The 22,988-nt window shown below is 42.9% G+C and overlaps 1 protein-coding gene across 2 annotated transcripts in view; it reads right to left on the minus strand.

The window, feature by feature from the left end:
- The window catches only part of NTAQ1 (N-terminal glutamine amidase 1), a 252,410-nt gene that overhangs the window by 32,745 nt on the left and 196,677 nt on the right, over nucleotides 1–22,988 (minus strand). The gene's annotated exons all lie outside the window — the stretch shown is intronic.

Below are 22,988 nucleotides of genomic sequence, written 5' to 3' on the forward strand. Positions count from 1 at the left end.
CCTCAGATAAGCCCCCAGAGACTAGATAAGTCAAGAAATAAGGGTGCCGGGAAACCAGAAGTGGTATTCGGCTCTCCATACCAACAAGCGAGAGCTGCCACATTGTATTCAGAGAGATGCCAAGGCTGCCTGCTTGTGCCACTACAATTTCTTGCATGACCAGGGCATAGAGCGGTGACCACTATGTTAAGAGAGGGTCAAGAGAAAGAAAAGTGGGTGGGGTGGGGGCAGGGAGAGAGGGTTTCAAAAGAAACTTTTTTTTTTATTTCTGTAAATTTTAGGTTTACAGAAAAGTTGTAATTATACTACAGAGAGTTCCCATATATCCCACGCCCAGTTTCCCAAATGTAGCATGAATATTGTACATTTGTCACAACTTATGAAATAATATGGATACATTATAATTGAGTAAAGTCAATACTTGATTCACATTTCCTTAGTTTTTACCCAATGTCATTTCTCTGTGCCAGGGTCCCATGGGAATACCACATCACATTTAGTCATTACGTGTCTTTAGGCTCCTCTAGACTGTGACAGTTCCTCAAACCTTCCTTGTTTCTGTTGACCTTGACAATGTTGAGGAGAGTACTGGGCAGGTATTTTGTAGAATGTCCTTCCATTTGGGTTTGTCTGATATTTTTCTCACGGCTAGACTGGGGTTATGGGTTTGTCTAGAAGATCACAAAGGTAAGGTGCTATTCCCATCACAGCATTATCAAGGATACAAGGGTACAAGGGTACATGCCATCAAGGTGACTTAACACGGCTGACGTTGATCTTCTGGCTCAGGTAGTGACTGTACTCATTAAAAGGAAGTCACTGTGCATGTACTCATTAAAAGGAAGTACTCATTAAAAGGAAGTCACTGTGCATGTCCCATACTTCGGGGCAGTACTCATTAAAGGAATGTACTCCACTGTACTCATTAAAAGGAAGTCACTGTGCATGTCCCATACTTCGGGGCAGTACTCATTAAAGGAATGTACTCCACTGTACTCATTAAAAGGAAGTCACTGTGCATGTCCCATACTTCGGGGCAGAGAGTTACGTTCTACCTCCTGGAGGGAGCAGTAGCTACATTATTTGGGATTCTTCTGTTCAGGTTTGTCTGTTCTCCCCCATTTATTTATTTATTCAATAATTCATTTATATCACTACAGACTTATGAATACTTATTTTGTACTTTGGGTTATAATCCAAGACTATACTATTCATTTTGTTGCTCAGATTGTTCCGGCTTTGTCTATTGGGAGCTTTTCCAGTTGGCTCCTGTGTCCCCCTGACGTACCCCCTCACTTTGCTTCTTGAGTACTTCTTTTGTTTCTGGCACTGTAAGATGCTCCAGGCTCATTTTGCATATTCCCTTCCCCAGCCCTAGAATCTGCCATTTCTCCAAGAAGCCCTGGTCCTTTTATGGGAGAATGATATTAGAAAACAAAATCTGGGCACTGGGTGTGCTAATTGCTTCTAGGCCCACTCAGTGGACAGAGCTAGGAAATATAAGTGTATATACTAACCCATGTATACACACGTATCTATATTTACACATATATGTAGGTAGATGATACAGATATAGCTGTATAGGTATAGATGTAGATGTAGACATAGACATAAATCCACCTGTATCTATATTAAGTTAGACATGAGTTCATACAATGTCTTCAGCTTTCATTCAGTACCACACGGTTCATGCTAGTAGGATACTTGACATCTTGAAAACATCACAATGAGACAAGAGAGTGGGAGGGAAGCTCCTAGAAAAAGGAGCCATGGGGGAAGAAGCAAAGAAAACCACACAGTGCCCTGCATGTGCCACTGATTGACTGTATTTCCATTTTGAATGGCAGAGTTTGTGCCCAGATCTGGGGAGAAAGGGTAGTCCATGTCTGAATGGTCCTCCACTACCAGGTACCCAAGGAAATATCCTTAGGTTCTGAAGAGGATGCTCCATGGCTCCTTTGTGACCAAACCAGAAATACTGAAGTCTTCTGTTCCTAAGGTAACCAACTTCCAATGAGTTCGAAATGTGTTCAGCCAACACTGATACCATGCAAAGGAAAGGGAAATAAAGACCATCTTCAGCACTAGAATGAAAAGACAGTGGGTTCTTACGTCAGTCTCTTTCTGAAAATGATATTTTTTTCCCCTATAAGTGTAACTTTAGGATTCCTTAGAACAAGGATGTCTCAGAGCAAAAGAGGCCTGAAGCATTTTTAGACTCTGGGCTAGAAGAAAAGAAGCACTGGTTTTGAATCATTCCTCACTGTGAGTAATGTGGGCCAGGATGACATGACTCACAAACCAAAATGGACACACTAATTGGCTGAACTCTGAACCCAACCCAAGTATTAATTTTTTTTTAACTACACTGAAAACAAAATCAAAGTTGTTGTTTTTAAAATCCTACCAAACCAGTTTAAATTAGAACCAGTCTTTGGAAATGGTAGAGCCAGAAGAAAAAAAGAATTAGAAAAGCAAAATCATTTCCATACAAGTATTTCATTCAAGTGTCTGGCACATACAAATATGCACTGTCTATGTATTTCTATCAGTAGGAGCTCTTTTAAATGAATCTCACTTAACCTATTAGCCAGATTAAGGAACATGCCCCCTACTCTCTATAAAGTCTACTGGTGGAGGTCCTGGACGCTCTGGAGGCTGGTGGCTGTGGGGCACTGGGTAGGAAGCCCTCCCTTCTGGTGGATCGTGCATTCTGCAAGAGTGCGTTGCACTTGTTCCCTAACCTGTCTCTACCTGTTGTACTCAGTATTGTAATTACATAATTTAATTCAATATTAAATAAGTCGATCAACTATAAGTACAAAAGGAAAGACTTCTTGTTTCTATGAAAGCTAAATCAAATGTCTGGAAAGACAAGATAAAGGTGTGTTGCATTTAAAATAAAAAGACTGAACGGGGGCTTCCCTGGTGGCACAGTGGTTGAGAATCTGCCTGCTAATGCAGGGGACACGGGTTCGAGCCCTGGTCTGGGAAGATCCCACATGCCACGGAACAACTAGGCCCGTGAGCCACAACTACTGAGCCTGCGCGTCTGGAGCCTGTGCTCCGCAACAAGAGAAGTTGCGATAGTGAGAGGCCCGCGCACCGCAATAAGGAGGGGCCCCCACTTGCCACAACCAGAGAAAGCCCTCGCACAGAAACAAAGACCCAACACAGCCCAAAATAAATAAATAAATAAAAAAAAAAAAAAAAAAGACTGAACGACAACATTGATGCCCATCAATGGCTCATCTGCAAAGAAAAAGTACCCAAGGAAAAGTACCCAGGACCAGGTAGCAGGGTCCTGTTAGTTCTATTACTCAAAATAGCTTCGACTTTCCATGTTTTACCACCTCCAAAGCTCTCACTCCAGGTCAAGCCTCCATCCTCTCTATCCTGAATCCCTACAATGGCTTCATAGGTGGGTCTCCTGCTTCCCTGGTTGCTTCATCTCTGACTCCTTCTGGAACCTCCACTCTCCCCCCTCATTCACCAGGCTCCGGCCACACTGACCTTTTATCTACTCCTCAAACTTGTCACGCTTCTTCCTGCCTCAGGACTTCTGTACCTGTAGTTGTCTCCACCTAGGACTCCCCTTCTCCCAGACTGCCCCGTGATCCGATCGCAGTGTATGTCTCCCCCTCCAGAGGCTTACGCCGGCCATCCTAACTAGTCCCATTCCCATCACTGCCCTCAAAACACACCCAAACTTTCCCTTAAACATTATCTTGTATTGTCTTCATAACCGTTGTCACCATCCATAGTTATCTTACATATTCACTGTCTACACCCCCCATTAGAATATAAGTTCAGGAGGGCAGGGACTTTTTCTCTATTATTCACCACTGTAACCCCAGCACCTAGAACACTGTCTGGCGCATTGTAGGTGCTCAATAAAATGTGGTTGAACAAATGAACACCTAACACAATTTTATTCTTCCCCTTTTCCAGCCAACTTTATCCTTTGACTTCCAAGTTTCCTTCCTGTTGCAGCATCACAATCTTGCCTTGCCTGCCCCACCTTCATGTAGCTAGTCTCCCCCTCTAAGCACTCCCTTTTACACGGTTCCATCGGAGCACTTCGTGTATTATTCTTCATCATTCTTTGTCCATATCCCCAACTAGACCAGGAGCTCTGTGAGATGAAGGGCCAGGTCTTCCTCAGCCTTCCAGCCCCAACACACACAGCAATTCTCTATATCTCTCACCACCCTGCCAGCCCTGACCACTAGATTATTTCATATCTAATCTTTTCCTCCATCCTCTTCTCTATCACAGTGCTGCCTTTATAGCACTTATCATCGCCCCAAATCATCTCATCTCTAGTTATTCATTTATTTGTTCTGCTTATCTATTGCCTGCCTTCCAAACTGTATCCCTAGTGACTAGAACAGAGACTGACACATAGTAGGTGCTCAATAAAGATCCGTTTATAAAGGGCTCATTCAATGTGTTTGTTAAATGAAGGACTAATTAATCAATTAGCCACCATGACCACTATAAATCTCAGGACACCCAAAGAACAGGGAGATTCGATGCTATGTTTACAGCAGTTATTCATGGTTTCCAAAACAAGACACAGGGACACGATTCATGAAAATCACATTCTGCAGCAAATGTTTGTGAGGAGAGGGGAACGGGGCAAGTAGACATTTGGCTAATGAGCAAAATGGGTCTCAGACTGCTCCAGGGCATCTACTGCCTGAATGACTGACTGGTTGCTTCTTTTGTTTGGCATTGAGACAGGAGCAGCAGGTCTCTCTGCAGCTCTATTAATTCTGTGCCAATTAGTCCAGTTAGAAGCAGGTCTATAGATTAATTGCCCAGATGTTTGATTCCATCAGAGGTCACATGGCATACACAGCCCAAGAAGATTCACATAGATCTTGGCACACAGAGGATGGAGGAAAGGGATGACACTCAGCAAAACAGGTCTCAAAGGCAAGTTCTAAGAAGACTTAAGGCAGTTTCAACAGCCCCTTTCCAAGAGGGAGACCTCAGGCCGCCTGCCTTCTCCAGGCCCCTCAACCTGGGCCAGCTGGGGAGCAGGGACATGAGATTTGCTGGTGACGTCGGCTTGGCGTCCTCCATGTGACATGTAACGAATATCAACCATATTAAGTCACTCTAGGTCCCCAGCATTGCTGACGATGCGATAAACAGAAGTTGGGCCATGCGGCCACCACAAGGGCAGCGAAAGTGGAGGCTGGAGCTGAGCCAGCTGATGGGGCCAGCAGAACAGAGGCCAGCTCAGGACTGCCAGCCACCAGCACCCAAAATAATGTTTCGTCAGGATGACATGTGAGACCTGGCTAGAACTGGTCTACCCCAGTGGATGGAAATGTATGGCTAATTCCAAACACGTTATCAAACATACAAATGGACCCAAGAACCTAGCTGGCTGCACTTTACCTCTGGGCACGGTGTCTGTAAGGAAGATCAGAAGAAGAGTTATTGGTTTCTACTTTATGTCTTATTATGAATAAGATAGGCCAGTTAATCATGCCTGAAGTTTGTGAGAGACGTGAGTGGTACCTAGCACAGTGCTTTCCACCCTCGGCTGCACAGTGGAATCGCCAGGGAAGCTTACAGAATGCTGAGCTGGGGCCTCACCTCAAAGATTTGGATTTTATTGGACTTAGGGGTGCAGCCTGGGAATTGGGAATTTTTTAATTTCCCCAGGGCTTGAATGGGAAGCCAGGATGAGAGCCACTGCCCTAACATAGCCGCAGATTGAGAGGCTCTGAAAGCCAGCCCCTGCCTTCACCCACGGACACTCCCCCAAACTCCCATCACCCTCCGGACTCATTTTAAGCAAAGAGGAAAGGGAAGGACCACTCACTGACCCCTGTCACAAAAGGGCCCTTCTGGGGACATACAGCGTACCTCTATACAGCTTATATTGAAGTCCTCATAATTTCCTATAAAACCTAATTCCTTAAACTAGAATTCTGAGCCATCTATCTACCTGCTCATGCATTCCTCCAACAAATACGCTTTGAGTATCTGCTATGGACTCAATGTTCTTGCTTGCATGAAGATTTCATTCCATTAGGGGAGCCAGAATAAACAATAAGATGTTACAAATGGAATAATTTCATTAAACAAAAAAATGTAATAAAAAATAAAACAGGGTGATATGACATAGAGAGACAGGTGGGGGGACACCTGATGGAGTAACGTAAGCCAAGTCCTGAACATTGAGAGGCCAGCCGTACAACTACCTGAGGGCAAAGCAAGTTCCAAGGCCCAGCTTCAGTCTCCTTGCAGGCCCACTTCAACTCCTCTGCTGTCCCATGCGGTGTCACCAACTCCCCCACCTTTGCATTTTGGCCTTGTCCTACCAGAAATGCCATCTTCCAATCCAAATCTATGACTGCTCAAAGAATCCCCTCCCCTCTAGAAGCTTCCCGGATCCAGTCCCTTCCTCATTCTGACCGCTCATTACCTCACCTGAAATGTCTGGAAATGCCTTTGATAAATCGCAATGGGTATAAGAGCACAAGACGTACTATTAAGTCTTACTATTCATACCTCCTCAGCCTCCTGCCTGATTTGCCTTGAATCATCACACCCTTGATTTTGTGGTCTTGTTGTTTCACCTGGGTACAACTGGTCTCCTTCCATGGGATCGTTGGTCCTTCTGGGCATAAGTCAGGTTTTCTGCTCCTTTGGTATTCCTAGTTGCTCCTCAAACAGAGCTAGGCATTCGTTCATAGCCCCTGACCAGAGCTCTTTATAGGAGGATTTGACTAGGTTGGCAATTCAGTGCTTGTGTGAATACACGAATTAATTAGTAAGCCTTGCCTCCAAACCACAGCCTTCATTCTCTTCTGTACTAGCATTATCTCCATTTTATAGGTGAGAAAGCCAAGGCACAGAGAGGTTAAGTAACTTGCCACAGGTCACACAGTTGGTAAGTGGCAGAGCTGGGATTCAAACCCAGGTCTACCTGGTACCAGATGCTGGACCACACTGCACGACCTCATCCTGAGAAGAATGCAGGTCAGTAGTCCCAGTCTCAACTTTTCAACAAAGAAACTAAAACTCATAAAAGAATTAACAGAGGTAGCCTGGTTCATAGATTGAGTTGGTGCCAAAGCCAGGGCAGTTATTCATGGCTGTGGATGCCAAGGCCTCTGGGCTTCTGCTTTGCCACATCCCTTCAGAAAAGTCAAAATTCTAGTTGGGATTCAGCCGAAGTATCAGATCATCACTGTGCCCTCTACCGAATTTCAGTGCTGTCAGGTTGCTGCTGACAATAGATGAAATAATGAAATGGTCCGTGGGCAGAGGGCCAGAGAATATTCATTCACTTTAAATAATATTTTCTTTCGTTTTTTCCTCTGTTTGGACTGCTGGAATGGTGGAGTTGGGGAAGGACAGGAGTAAGAAGCTAACATTATCCAGCACCCCGAGCCAAGTCACATGACCTCATCTGCAGTTTGGGCTCAATGAACGGTTGCCAGAGTTAGCAAATGAAGACAGGATACACACTTAAATTTGCATTCCAGGCAGTGAGAACATATTTTAGCATAAGTATGTCTTGCTCAATATCTGGGACCCTACTTAACGAAACCTGCCTCCCAGGATTATGGTGAGGATTAAAGAACACACAGGACATAAAGTGCTCATAGGTACCTGACTACGGCCAAGGGGCGGCACTAGGTCTGTTCAAAGACTGCTTTTTGTCCTTTATATAACAGCTGGCAACACACCCTGCCCTGGACCCTCATGCAAAAGAGAAAAATGGCCACCATGCATTATCGACTCACAGTTTAATAAGCAAATTCACCTAGAGAAGACACTGCTCCTTTCAGTAGGTGAGGCTGTCTTGCTCTGCTTTGCCCCCAGGGAAAACAGGGTGAAAGGGTAGAATCCAGTGGCCAAACCTGGTAAGTTCAGAAAAGTTCCTCATGAGAAACAATAATAGAAGAGATAAAGGGTTAGCAGTTTTGCAAACAGAAATAACTTGGCTAAGCAAAGGAGAAAATGAGGTGGGCAGATGGTAAGGGGAGGGGTGTAGGTGGGGAACAGGGCCTGGGGAGAACACGTGAAGAAAATTTGTGGGAGAATGTCAAGTGGGAAAGGCCTGTTGCGCCTAAATCAGAACATCTGGGCGCCTTGTATGAGGCATGGGAAGGATGGGAATGTTTCTCAAAGGTCCTCAGACAACCTCATGCACAGCTGTGAGGCAAACGAGTTTGTCTTCAACACCCTTTGCTCCGCCCTTTGAGCAGGAACTCCAGGTCCGGCCAGCCCTCTGCCCAGCGATCCCCTCACATCTCAGAAACATTGTTCTACGAAAAGCACCACCTTCATCCCCCACTCCCTCCCAGGTTTGGCACTCTTCTGTTTACTTGTCCAAAGTGCTCCTTCTAAGACCCCAACCCTTATGTGACAAACTAACCACAGGGCTGGAACATTCTTTCCAGGGATAATTCACATTTGGTAACATCTTCTAGAATGATCTTTTTCCCTTCTCCCCTGCACTTTCCTCCTCATTGTTGTCTAATTCATTACCTTCTCTAATTGGCAGAAGGAGTGCTTTTTAGGGAGAAGAGAGAGTTACCGTGCAGCCTGGTAGAAATGAGATCTTTGTGTGTCTCTCCAAATACATTCCATGAGCAGTGAAGACAGTAGGTATGCAGTAGGTGTTCAATAATTTTGTGTTGGGATGATTTAATCAATTAGTGTGCGCTGGTGACTCTCCTAATTTCAGAAAAGATCATCCTCATTACTGTTCTTATGCAATCATTTCTGGAGGAAGATCCACTAACAATTGGGAATCTCAGTCGTGTCGTCAGTTGCCCATCCCCCATCTCTATAACGTTCTACTTTGGAACAGAGAAAGTTTCCCTTCAGGCATGTGTGTTGAAGAAAGTTCTGGAGATGACAGTGGGAATGATGTGCACATCTTCCAGGTAGAATGGCAGGTTTCTGATTGCTATTATTACCACCAATATTCTGCAATGCCTTTGGGCGACCGACAATGCACTAGGTGTTATGAAAAGTTTAAATAGCAGACTCCCTGACCCCCAGGTCATGTCTGAAACTCCATGGTCTGTTCTGGCCTGCCCATTGGAATGGAAAACACAAGAAGATTCTTCCTACTTCCTTACCCAAAGCCCTGGGGAGTTGGGCAAGCTTTCCTAGCAATGGGGGTTACCAGATCAACTGTGCTGTCTTTGCTCACTCTTTTTTTCTATCTTTTGATTATTCAGGTGTAGGAGAAACTAAACTGCTGACGACGGAAGCCTTTATCCAAAGGGCTCCTGGAATCCCTGGTAGGTTCTGAGGACTGAACCTCAAGAACAATGTGTGAAGCTAATACAAAACAGTGTCTCTCTGGTAGCATCTATTGCCCACCAAAAATGATTTACAAGGAATGGTGAACACTCACCACAACCTCAGAAAGATAGGACTGATTACAGCCCAATATCAGAATCAACTCAATATCAGAAGCAGACACGATTGGCTTGTGAGAAACAGTGAGTGACCTATTCATGCTTTATCTCACGAAAGAGAGGAGATTCAATTCTTTGAAAGTCAATAGAGAGTTCTTTATTTCTACACTCCTGCTCCTTGACTCAGAGACTAGATTAACCTTAAAACTGACCAGCTATCCTCTACTACACAAGTGACATCTTTTGAGGCAGCCAGAGTACAGCTTTATGCACACACACATGCACCCCCAAAAATCTTTCTGTATCCTTTTAGAGACTACAATTTTCAAGCAACCAATAGTACAAGATGTGGAAGACGGTGGGGAGAGTCCCTGCCAGGGACCCTCTGCTTCCTGAAGGTGGAAGAGAGTTGGTAAAAATCAAATTTTGAAAGATGTGGGGAAGACAAGAAGAGCCTGTTGGGGCATTTTTTGGACAGTTGGGGGTTATAGGGTTTTTTGCATTGCGGATAGAAGAAAATCACACCTCAACCCAACAGGGCCAAACTTGTGTGTGTCACTAACCCTGGGAATGGAGCTAGGAAGTGGGAAGAATAATCAGCCATCCCTCCAACTACAGATGTAAGAAGGATATTCAAGTAGCACCCAACGGGATAGTTAACCGTTCCAAAGGCAAGCTATATAGTCTGTTATTTGCCCATACCTGGGTCTGGATTAATCTTCTCATTCAAAGATGAATACATAAAGAAAGGAGACAGACTGAAAGTATACTGCAGGACATGAAAAGAGAACACCATTCTGAAGACTCAAGAGTATGTCCAGAAGAAACTTTTTCAAAAACTTCAGCGTCAACAGAAAGAAAAATGACATTCCTTCTGTAAAATTGGCAGAAATCCATTATGATCATACTGAGACAGAAAGAGAGTTAGAAGAGCTATGGGATTATTTTGGAGGGATAAAGATGCAATAACATATTTCAATACTGCATTAGAAGCAGCAAAGAGGAAAATTAACCATATGGAAAAGTACACCAGTGGTATAAAGGGTAAATTTGGGTGAGTATTATAGAATGCAGGGACAAGGAAGTAAATATTTTAAAAGAGATAATAATTTAAATAAGGAGGCCAAGTTAAAAGAATATATCTGTGTTGTTCATGTAGGAACAAAACTGCAACAGAAGTAATAAAGATATAATTGAAGAAAAATTTCCTGGGCTGAATAAAGTCTGGAATATACAAATCAACAGCCATGTTTTATAGGCAAAATTTATAAAAAGAACATATGCCTGGACATATCCTGGCAATGCTTTTAATTAAAAGAATAGAGAAAAAATTTTAACAAACAAAAAAGGATATAAATCAGTCAATTCTCAAACTTCTACTCTGCAGCACTGAACGTTTTCCAGGATAAAATGGGTGGTTTTCAGAAATTTTTGATGAAAATAATTTTTTATTTATTTATTTTTAGTTAATATATAATTGACATATAACTTTATATTAGTTTCAGGTGTACAACATAATGATCTGATATTTGTATGTATTGTGAAATGATCACCACAATAAGTCTAGTTAACATCCGTCACCACACACAGTCACAATTTTATTTTCTTGTGATGAGAACTTTCAAGATCTATTCTTTTAGCAACTTTCAAATATGCAGTACAGTATTACTAACTATAGTCATCATGCTGTATATTACATCCCCATGACATTTATTTTATAACTGGAACTTTGTTATGAAGAAAAAAATTCTTGACCTAAACTATTACACCTAGCCAGAATGTTGTCCGTAGATGGCAGGAAACAAAAAGAGAATCTTAGATAAGGAAGGATTCAGAAAAATGCACCTCCCCTATATTCTACCTAAAAAAATTCAAATCAATGAACCCGAGTTAATAGAAGAATGAGTCAGAATTAAGCATTTGAGAATGGGGAAGTTGTGCCATAAAAGAACTGGCAGTGAAAATGTAAATCAGCTAAGTATGGAGCTAAGTCTAAATAATTTTTGTAAATATGATTTAAAAGCAAATAATAAAGCCATTCTTAAAAGACAAGCTATACTATATGAAATAATTTGATGACAATAATCTGGGCCTTAAATTCCAGGTTACCTTTACAAAAACCAGGGAGATATAAGTAAAATGTTTCCAATTCCTTTTCTTACCTAGCAGGGAGTCAAAAATATTCTTTTATTTTTGATCATTAGAAAAACACAGATTAAAAAATGTTTTGGAAAACTTAAAAGAAAGCCACCAGTAAAAATATAAACAGTCTGGGCTTTGCTGAACCAAGACGGCAGAGTAGAAGGACGTGCTTTCACTCCCTCTTGGGAGAACACCAGAATCACAACTAGCTGCTGGACAATCATCAACAGGAAGACACTGGAACTCACCAAATAAGATACCCCACATCCAAAGACAAAGGAGAAGCCACAATGAGACAGTAGGAGGGGTGCAATCACAGCAAAATCAAATCCCATAACTGCTGGGTGGGTGACTCACAGACTGGAGAACACTTTATACCACAGAAGTCCACCCACTGGAATGAAGGTTCTGAGCCCCACGTCAGGCTTCCCAACCTGGGGGTCCAGCAATGGGAGGAGGAATTCCTAGAGAATCAGACTTTGAAGGCTAGTGGGATTTGATGGCAGGACTTTGACAGAGACTCCACTCTTGGACGGCACACACAAAGTAGTGTGCGCATCGGGACCCAGGGGAAGGAGCAGTGAACCCAGGGGAGACTGAACCAGACCTACCTGCTAGTGTTGGAGGGTCTCCTGTGGAGGCGGGGGGTGGCTGTGGCTCACCATGGGGATGGGGACACTGGCAGCAGAAGCTCTTGGAAGTACTCCTTGGAGTCAGCCTTCCCAGAGTCTGCCATTAGCCCCAGCAAAGAGCCCAGGTAGGCTCCAGTGTTGGGTTGCCTCAGGCCAAACAACAAACAGGGAGGGAACCCAGCCCCACCCATCAGCAGTCAAGCGGATTCAAGTTTTACTGAGCTCTGACCAGGAGAGCAACAGTCAGCTCTACCCACCACCAGTCCCTCCCATCAGGAAACCTGCACAAGCCTCTTAGATAGCCTCATCCACCAGAGGACAGACAGCAGAAGCTAGAAAAACTACAATCCTGCAGCCTGTGTAACAAAAACCACATTCACAGAAAGACTGACAAGATGAAAAGACAGAGGGCTATGTACCAGATGAAGGAACAAGATAAAATCCCTGAAAAACAACTAAATGAAGTGGAGATAGGCAACCTTCCAGAGAAAGAATTCAGAATGATGATACTGAAGATGATCCAGGACCTCGGAAAAACAATGGAGGCAAAGATCAAGAATATACAAGAAATATTTAACAAAGACCTAGAAGAATTAAAGAACAAACAAACAGAGATGAACAATACAATAACTGAAATGAAAACTACACTAGAAGGAATCAATAGCAGAATAACTGAGGCAGAAGAACAGATAAGTGACTTGGAAGACAGAATGGTGGAATTCACTGCTGCAGAACAGAATAAAGAAAAAAGAATGAAAAGAAATGAAGACAGCCTAAGAGACCTCTGGGACAACATTAAACGCAACAACATTCGCGTTATAGGGGTCCCAGAAGGAGAAGAGAGAGAGAAAGGACCCGAGAAAATATTTGAAGAGATTATAGTCAAAAACTTCCCTAACATGGGAAAGGAAATAGCCACCGAAGTCCAGGAAGCGCAGCAAGTCCCATACAGGATAAACGCAAGGAGAAACACACCGAGACACATAGTAATCAAATTGGCAAAAATTAAAGACAAAGAAAAATTATTGAAAGCAGCAAGGGAAAAATGACAAATAACATACAAGGGAACTCCCATAAGGTTAACAGCTGATTTCTCAGCAGAAACTTATAAGCCAGAAGGGAGTGGCATGATATACTTTAAGTGATGAAAGGGAAGAACCTACAACCAAGATTACTCTACCCGGCAAGGCTCTCATTCAGATTCGAAGGAGAAATCAAAAGCTTTACAGACAAGCAAAAGCTAAGAGAATTCAGCACCACCAAACCAGCTCTACAACAAATGCTAAAGGAACTTCTCAAAGTGGGAAACACAAGAGAAGAAAAGGAACTACAAAAACAAACCCAAAACAATGAAGAAAATGGTCATAGGAACATACATATCGATAATTACCTTAAACGTGAATGGATTAAATGCTCCAACCAAAAGACACAGGCTCCATGAATGGATACAAAAACAAGACCCATATATATGCTGTCTACAAGAGACCCACTTCAGACCTAGGGACACATACAGCCTGAAAGTGAGGGGATGGAAAAAGATATTCTATGCAAATGGAAATCAAAAGAAAGCTGGAGGGCTTCCCTGGTGGCGCAGTGGTTGAGAGTCCGCCTGCCGATGCAGGGGACACGGGTTCGTGCCCCGGTCCGGGAAGATCCCACATGCCATGGAGCGGCTGGGCCCATAAGCCACGGCTGCTGAGCCTGCGCGTCCGGAGCCTGTGCTCTGCAACGGGAGAGGCCACAAGAGTGAGAGGCCCGCATACAGCAAAAAAAAAGAAAGCTGGAGTAGCAATACTCAAATCAGATAAAATAGACTTTAAAATAAAGAATGTTACAAGAGACAAGGAAGGACACTACATAATGATCAAGGGATCAATCCAAGAAGAAGATATAACAATTATAAATACATATGCACCCAACATAGGAGCACCTCAAGACATAAGGCAACTGTTAACAGCTGTAAAAGAGGAAATTGACAGTAACACAATAAGAGTGGGGGACATTAACACCTCACTTACACCAATGGACAGATCATCCAAAATGAAAATAAATAAGGAAACACAAGCTTTAAATGACACAATAGACCAGATAGATTTAATTGATATTTATAGGACATTCCATCCAAAAACAGCAGATTGCACTTTCTTCTCAAGTGCGTACAGAACATTCTCCAGCACAGATCACATCTTGGGTCACAAACCAAGCCTCAGCAAATTTAAGAAAATTGAAATCATATCAAGCATCTTTTCTGACCACAACACTATGAGATTAGAAATGAATTATAGGGGAAAAAAAGGAAAAACACAAACACATGGAGGGTAAACACTATGTTACTAACCAAGATATCTCTGAAGAAATAAAAGAGGAAATCAAGAAATACCTAGAGACAAATGACAATGAAAACACGACAATCCAAAACATATGGGATGCAGCAAAAGCAGTTCTAAGAGGGAATTTTATAGCTATACAAGCCTACCTCAAGAAACAAGAAAAATGTCAAATAAATAATCTAACTTTACACCTAAAAAAACTAGAGAAAGAAGAACAAACAAAACCCAAAGTTAACAGAAGGAAAGAAATCATAAAGGTCAGAGCAGAAATAAATGACACAGAAACAAAGAAAACAATAGCAAAGATCAATAAAACTAAAAGCTGGTTCTTTGAGAAGATAAACAAAATTGATAAACCATTAGCCAGACTCATAAAGAAAAAGAGGGAGAGGACTCAAATCAATAAAATTAGAAATGAAAAAGGAGAAGTTACAACAGACACCGCAGAAATACAAAGCATCCTAAGAGACTACTACAAGCAACTCTATGCCAATAAAATGGACAAGCTGGAAGAAATGGACAAATTCTTAGAAAGGTATAACCTTCCAAGACTGAACCAGGAAGAAATAGAAAATATGAACAGACCAATCACAAGTAATGAAATTGAAGCTGTGATTAAAAATCTTCCAACAAACAAAAGTCCAGGACCAGATGGCTTCACAGGTAAATTCTATCAAACATTTAGAGAAGAGCTAACACGCATCCTTCTCAAACTCTTCCAAAAAATTGCAGAGGAAGGAACACTCCCAAACTCATCCTATGAGGCCACCATCACCCTGATACCTAAACCAGACAAAGATACTACAAAAAAAGAAAATTACAGACCAATATCACTGATGAATATAGATGCAAAAATCCTCAACAAAATACTAGCAAACAGAATCCAACAACACATTAAAAGGATCATACACTGTGATCAAGTGGGATTTATCCCAGGGATGCAAGGATTCTTCAATATATGCAAGTCAATCAATGTGATACACCATATTAACAAATTGAAGAATAAAAACCGTATGATGATCTCAATGGATGCAGAAAAAGCTTCTGACAAAATTCAACACCCATTTATGATAAAAACTCTCCAGAAAGTGGGCATAGAGGGAACCTACCTCAACATAATAAAGGCCATATACGACAAACCCACAGCAAACATCATTCTCAATGGTGAAAAACTGAAAGCATTTCCTCTAAGATCAGGAATGAGACAAGGATGTCCACTCTCACTGCTATTATTCAACACAGTTTTGGAAGTCCTAGCCTCGGCAATCAGAGAAGAAAAAGAAATAAAAGGAATACAAATCGGAAAAGAAGAAGTAAAACTGTCACTGTTTGCAGATGGCATGATACTATACATAGAAAATCCTAAAGATGCCACCAGAAAACAACTAGAGCTGATCAATGAATCTGGTAAAGTTGCAGGATACAAAATTAATGCACAGAAATCTCTTGCATTCCTATACACTAATGATGAAATATCTGAATGAGAAATTAGGGAAACACTCCCATTTACTGTTGCAACAAAAAGAATAAAATACCTAGGAATAAACCTACCTAGGGAGACAAAAGACCTGTATGCAGAAAACTATAAGACACTGGTGAAAGAAATTAAAGATGATACCAACAGATGGAGAGATATACCACGTTCTTGGATTGGAAGAATCAATATTGTGAAAATGACTATACTACCCAAAGCAATCTACAGATTCAATGCAATCCCTATCAAATTACCAATGGCATTTTTTACGGAACTAGAACAAAAATATCTTAAAATGTGTATGGAGACACAAAAGACCCCGAATAGCCAAAGCAGTCTTGAGGGAAAAAAACGGAGCTGGAGGATTCAGACTCCCTGACTTCAGACTATACTACAAAGCTACAGTAATCAAGACAATATGGTACTGGCACAAAAACAGAAACATAGATCAATGGAACAAGATAGAAAGCCCAGAGATAAACCCACGCACCTATAGTCAACTAATCTATGACAAAGGAGGCAAGGATATACAATGGAGAAAAGACAGTCTCTCCAATAAGTGGTGTTGGGAAAACTGGACAGCTACATGTAAAAGAATGAAATTATAACACTCCCTAACAACATACACAAAAATAAGCTCAAAATGGATTAGAGACCTAAATGTAAGACTGGACACTAAAAAACTCTTAGAGGAAAACACAGGAAGAACACACTTTGACATAAATCACAGCAAGATCTTTTTTGATCCACCTCGTAATGGAAATAAAAACAAAAATAAACAAGTGGGACCTAATGAAACTTCAAAGCTTTTGCACAGCAAAGGAAACCATAAACAAGACGAAAAGACAACCCTCAGAATGGGAGAAAATATTTGCAAACAAATCAATGGACAAAGGATTAATCTCCAAAATATATAAACAGCTCATGCAGCTCGATATTAAAAAAACAAACAATCCAATCCAAAAATGGGCAGAAGACCTAAGTAGACATTTCTCCAAAGAAGACATACAGATGGCCAAGAAGTACATGAAATGCTGCTCAACATCACTCATTATTACAGAAATGCAAATCAAAACTACAATGAGGTATCACCTCACACCAGTTAGAATGGGCTTCATCAGAAAATCTACAGACAACAAATGCTGGAGAGGGTGTGGAGAAAAGGGAACCCTCTTGCACTGTTGCTGGGATTGTAAACTGATACAGCCACTATGGAGAACAGTATGGAGCTTCCTTAAAAAATTAAAAATAGAATTACCATATGATCCAGCAATCCCACTACTGGGCATATACCCAGAGAAAACCACAATTCAAAAAGACACATGCACCCCAATGTTCATTGCAGCACTACTTACAATAGCCAGGTCATAGAAGCAACCTAAATGCCCATCAACAGACGAATGGATAAAGAAGATGTGGTACATATATGCAATGGAATATTACTCAGCCATAAAAAGGAAGGAAATTGGGTCATTTTTTGAGACGTGGATGGATCTAGAGACTGTCATACAGAGTGAAGTAAGTCAGAAAGAGAAAAACAAATATCGTATATTAACGCATATATGTGGAACCTAGAAAAATGGTACACATGAACAGGTTTTCAGCGCAGAAATCGGGACACAGATGTAGAGAACAAACGTATGGACACCAAGGGGGGAAAGTGGCGGGGGTGGTGATGGTGGTGGGATGAATTGGGCGATTGGGATTGACATGTATACACTAATGTGTATTAAATTGATGACTAATAAGAACCTGCTGTATTAAAAAAAAAAAAGATAACATTCTTTTCTCAGTTAAAAAAAATAAAATGAAATAAACAGTCTGGAAAAGGCAAACAGTCTCCAGTGTCTGTCTCTGTCAGGAAATTCCATTCTTCTTCTTCTCTGCCTTTCCTGATAAGGGCAGGGGAATAAGACTTATCCCTGCCCTCAAGGAGCTATAATACAGAAGAGAGGTGAAAACACGTTACTAAAATTCAGCCTGATGTGAGAGCTTTTCAAAGATGTGTGTATAAAATTCCCCTTTGGGGGTGACCCAGAATTCACGGTGGGAGGGGAGTGAGGTGGGAAGGAGAAAGGTTGAGGAAGGCTTCCCTTCAAAACACTTAAATTATTATCTTGTCTGTCTACCAGACTGTGAGCATCGGAAGAGCAGGGACCTTGTCTTACTCAATGGATGAATGGACAGATGGACGGATGATGAATGGATGAATGGATAAATGGATAATGGATGGTTGGACAGACAGATGGATGGACCCTTAGTTAATCAGACCAATTCAATTGGTCTTGCTCAATTCACATTTCCCCTAGGGATTCTAATTAATCCTACTTCTAAAGGATTAAAGTTCATCCTCCCAACAGACCTTCCTCTGTAGGTCATCCACTTTCTATACCACAGCAGCAAACTGCCAAACTATGCCTCAGTGACCTAGGGAGAGTCATGTTCCTGTCTAAATTCCTATCTCCCCATCAGGGAGTGCCTGCCCGGGGGAGCAGAGACGCCAAGGCAGTGTATTATTCTTTGTGACTCACAGTGCTAAAACAGGAGAATAAGAATGTATCCTTGATCATATTATTTCTTTATTCCTGATTTGATTTAGAGCTCAGAAAGCTGATTTGTGGCATAAATGATGTATGAAGTCAGACTTCAGTTTGTGGGGAGAAGTGGGACCAGACAGCCGGGTTATGTACCAACCATCCCCTAGCAGTCCTGACATCATCTCTGTCGGCCTTTTTTCCCCCTTGCCCTCCCTGGGGGAAAGAAAATATGAAGATATTTTCTGGCAGTGGGACAGCATGGAGGAAGAGTTGGGAATGCAGTCATTTGCACGACTGGCCTAGTAAAATTAGCTAGGCTTTTAGCTCTCAGAGGACAGTCGTCACGGCAACCCCAGAATCAAGGAGCAGGACGCCTTTTGGCCATTGTCTGGAGCACAAAGTCCTTATTCAGCTTTCCACAAGCTGGTTAAACAAACATACCCAGACAGATAGGTACAGACGCCGATAGACAGGCACTCACAGACACAGAAAAGTTTTAAAATCACATAGAAGGGGCAAGTTCCTTCCTACAGCTTTTGATGACCCAGATCACTGAAACCGTATTTGTCTGCTCCTCAGTTTTGTCCTGCACCTGCAGACTGTGGGAAGTGGAGCTACTCTGATGCCATCAGAGGACAGTCTTCCAGGTCTCAAGGAGCTGTCCCAAAGCCTTTAAGTGTACATATGTCCCTTCTTGAAACACAGGTCCTAGGAACTGTCCCAGCCATGGTTCACTGGTTAGTGTGAAATAACACCTTGCCTTGAAGGGTCTTAGGAGGACTGGACATGTGTAATATAGCACATTTTGTGGCTTCCTTGTCTGTAGTTGTCAGACGTGAGGCTGACCTGAGCCAGCAGCACTGCCCTTCCATGGGAATCCAGGCCCAGCTCACCCAGACAGGAAAGAAACCGAGGCCTCCCAAGTCCAAGCAGCCTGTAATATCAATGCAAAACTCTATGGGGAAACTGAAGGCGTTCTGAATTTACTTAAAAGGGCAAAATAATAAGAATACCAGCTGGCAGCTTGACTGGTGTTCAGACCAGAGCCTCTGGCTTTAGGCCAGAGATGTGCAGAATCTCTGAGGAGGCCCCTTCGCTGAGGCTCAGCCCCTAGCATTCCCTTCTCTGGCCTTTTCAGGGCACAAACCACAGGGTGAGCTGAGAGAGGCACAGCTCAGAAGTCACCTGCCCATATCTTCGTGGCCAGGTGAGAAAGTACAGAAAGGTTAGGTGACTGGTCTAAAGACACACAGCCTGTCCATGACAGAGCCTGGACTGGAATCCAGGACTCCCAAAAGCTGAATAGGTAATGAGGAACATAGCAATTGCTCAGGGCAAAGGAAACAGGTAGAGTGAGTAGGAGACTAAATTAGATGCTGAAAACTGGGCACCAGGACCTACTGGAATCTCATGAGATTATTTTCAGAGTAATGGTATAATACTAACCAAAATTTACTGTGAACCTACATTGTGCCAGCACTTTACTAGATGTTTCTCATACATTATTTCTCTGTGACAAGGTTATCCCCATTTAATAGATGGAGAAACTGCAAAAGTGGTTACCAAAGGGGAAGGGGAGTGGGACAGATTTGGGGTATGGGATTAAGAGATACAAACTGCTATTATAAAATAGATAAGCAACAAGGATATATTGTATGGAACAAGCAATTATAGCCATTATCTTTTAATAACTTTAAACGGAGTATAATCTGTAAAAATACTGAATCACCATGCGGTAAACTAATATGACATTGTAAACCGATTATACTTCAACAAAAAAAATAAGCTACCTGCCCAAGACCACACAGATGCTGAGGAGAAGTTTCAAGATTCTCCCAAGTCTTCATGCCCTCGAAGCCTGACTCTTGACTCCTTATGACAACAACTTTCATCACAAGGAGAGGTAAGGAGCTGAATGTCCTCATTTATCTTAAGTTCCCATATGTTCAGACCTTAAACTAAGACATCTCCCAGAGAAGGTCAGGACATAAAATTAAGACAAAGAACATAAAACTTTGGGAGACAAATAGATTCATGAATTGAAAGTAGCTGGCTGGGGTTACACGTGGTGGGTGATAGATACGTTTTTTGGATTGGGCTTAGTGTTATATGTGTGTGTTTGCTAGGAGGTAAACACCAAGATTATTTGTGTCTTTTCCTTACGTTTAATGTAGAGCCAGAATTCTCCTAGTAGGCCAGGCCAATGGAATGGGGCCTGTTTTTTTTAAACTTTAGAATCCAAAGGATTTATTAAAGTTGGTCAGACATTGAGGCTGCACACCAGGGCTCGTCTGAAGACTTGACAGGGCTGGATTCCAGAAGGTCTAATTAGTTAGAAAACGTAGGGGAAACTTCAAGATTCCTGCCAATGGGTGGAGCCATGTTAGTTGCCCTCACAACAAACTCTTGGCTTGCCCACTGGCTGGAAGAGAAATAATATAGTCATTTCAGAACAATAAGGAAGTTATTTTTTCCTTGTGCTGACTCTGAGACCAAGGGCTAAAGCACTAGCTTTGGAGTTGAGAAGACCTCAGCTCAGTTCCCAACCTTGAACTCAACTCTTGCTCTGTGGTATAAAGCAATTATTTTACTTTTCACTTCATCATGTTATTGGATTTGATCAAAATGAGGGACATCCAGGGCTGCTCCAGAGCACGGTTTGCATTGCAGTCTAATGGACATGCACCAAGCTGTACACGGCAGCCCTGCTAAACTTACACAGCAGGTGGGGCATGAAGGCCACCCAGCAGAGCTCCTTCTCTTTCCCTAGTCTCCATTCTGTTACGCTCAATTCAGGAACTATATATAATTCCCCCACTATGTGTCAGGCACTGTGCTAGGTGCTGGGGACAGAGAGACAATTAAGACAAAGTTTTTACTGTCCAGACACTTCCATTCTAACAAGAGGGACGCAAACAGGCAAACATAATTGCAATGAGGGTATGAGGCATGTACTATTGGAAGTGTGCAGAGGGTGTGGAAACAGTACAGAGGAGTACTGGGAGGGTCGAGGAAGACTTTCAGAGATGCTGATATACAAATAACGTTTTGAAGGATGAATAGTAGTTCAGAAGTGAAAATGGAAAGGACAGCAAAGGGAAGAGTACATACAAAGGCCCAGAAACGCAAACAGAGGGACCTCAGGCCCTTTCAGGAATTTGGCTACTTGCTCGTATGTCCCGAGCACGGCTCAGAAGTGCAAGAACAGTCACCAGTTCTGATAGCTGTACAAACCAGCTGCTCTCTCCAGCTCCTTGCTTGTACCTCCAAGGGTCTCTGACCCACTTGGCTCAGATCTTTTGCTCCTAATTCCGGCCTCCAGGCGCCTGGCCCCAACGACATGGGATGGATGTTTTCCTGACCTTGATTTTCTTCTGGGCGTGATCTACTCTGTGATCTGCCACTATGAGAGACACTCCCCCTCCTCCCACCATGCTCTGTGGTGCCCTAAAGGCCAGCCCAGCCCAGCCTTCCCAACAGGGACCAGACACATACAAGGATCTGCAAGTTGTCTGAAGGAGCTAGAGTGAAAAATATAAGTGGGACAGGGAAGTGGCAGGAGACCAATATGGTTCCTGCGAAAGAGTATGGACTTTATCCTACAGACAGGGGAGCCACTGAAGGGCATGATGCAGTGGTGGGGGGAACGTGGAGACTGGCAGATTCTGATTTGTCTTCTTCAGGGTGACTCTGGTGGTGACGGGGTGGATGTACCGGAGGGAGAGACAGGAGCAAGGGGAAAATCAGCGCAGAAGGCTGTTGCAATAGTCCAAGCAAGACTTGAGCAGGAGAGAAAGCTGGGTTTCCCTGCCATTCACTGCTGGTACCCTCAATCGGGACCTCCCCGGAGGCAGGGGCAGAACAGACCTGGGGTCCCTTTAACTCATCCTGGTTGTTCTATAACCCTCCATCATGGTTCTAACTCTTACATTTGAAGGCTGCATCCTACTCCATCACCATCATTGCTCTCCTCTCCTCTCCCCCTCCCCCTCCTCCCCTCCTCCTCCCCCTCCTCCTCCTCCACCCCTCCCCCTCCCCCCCTCCTCTCCCTCCTCCCCTCCTCTTCTTCCTCCTCCCCCTCCTCCTCCCTCTACTCTCCTCCCCCTCCTCTTCCTTCCTGTTCTCCTCCTCCCCCTCCCCCTCCCCTCCCCCTCCCCTCTTCCCCCTCCTCTTCTTCCTCCCCTTCTCCCCCTCCTCCTCCTCCTTCTCCTTCTTCTTCCTTTCATTATCTCTCTCTCTCTCCCACCCACCCCCCTCTCCTGGAGCAACATATTTTGCCTCCTTCCTCTAGCACAAGCCTCCCTGAAGGGAGAAAATGGAAAAATAAAACAGAAAAGCAAACCTGAACTATAACAAACTAACTGATGAATAGTCAGCAGGGGTCTTGTGAGAAGCAGGTATGACCCACAAGACTACTGCCCTTGCCACTTTAAAACGGAAGCCCCCGTCATACGGAGGATCAATAA

Source organism: Pseudorca crassidens, chromosome 17, assembly GCF_039906515.1.
Source record: "Pseudorca crassidens isolate mPseCra1 chromosome 17, mPseCra1.hap1, whole genome shotgun sequence".
NCBI classification, from domain to species: domain Eukaryota; kingdom Metazoa; phylum Chordata; class Mammalia; order Artiodactyla; family Delphinidae; genus Pseudorca; species Pseudorca crassidens.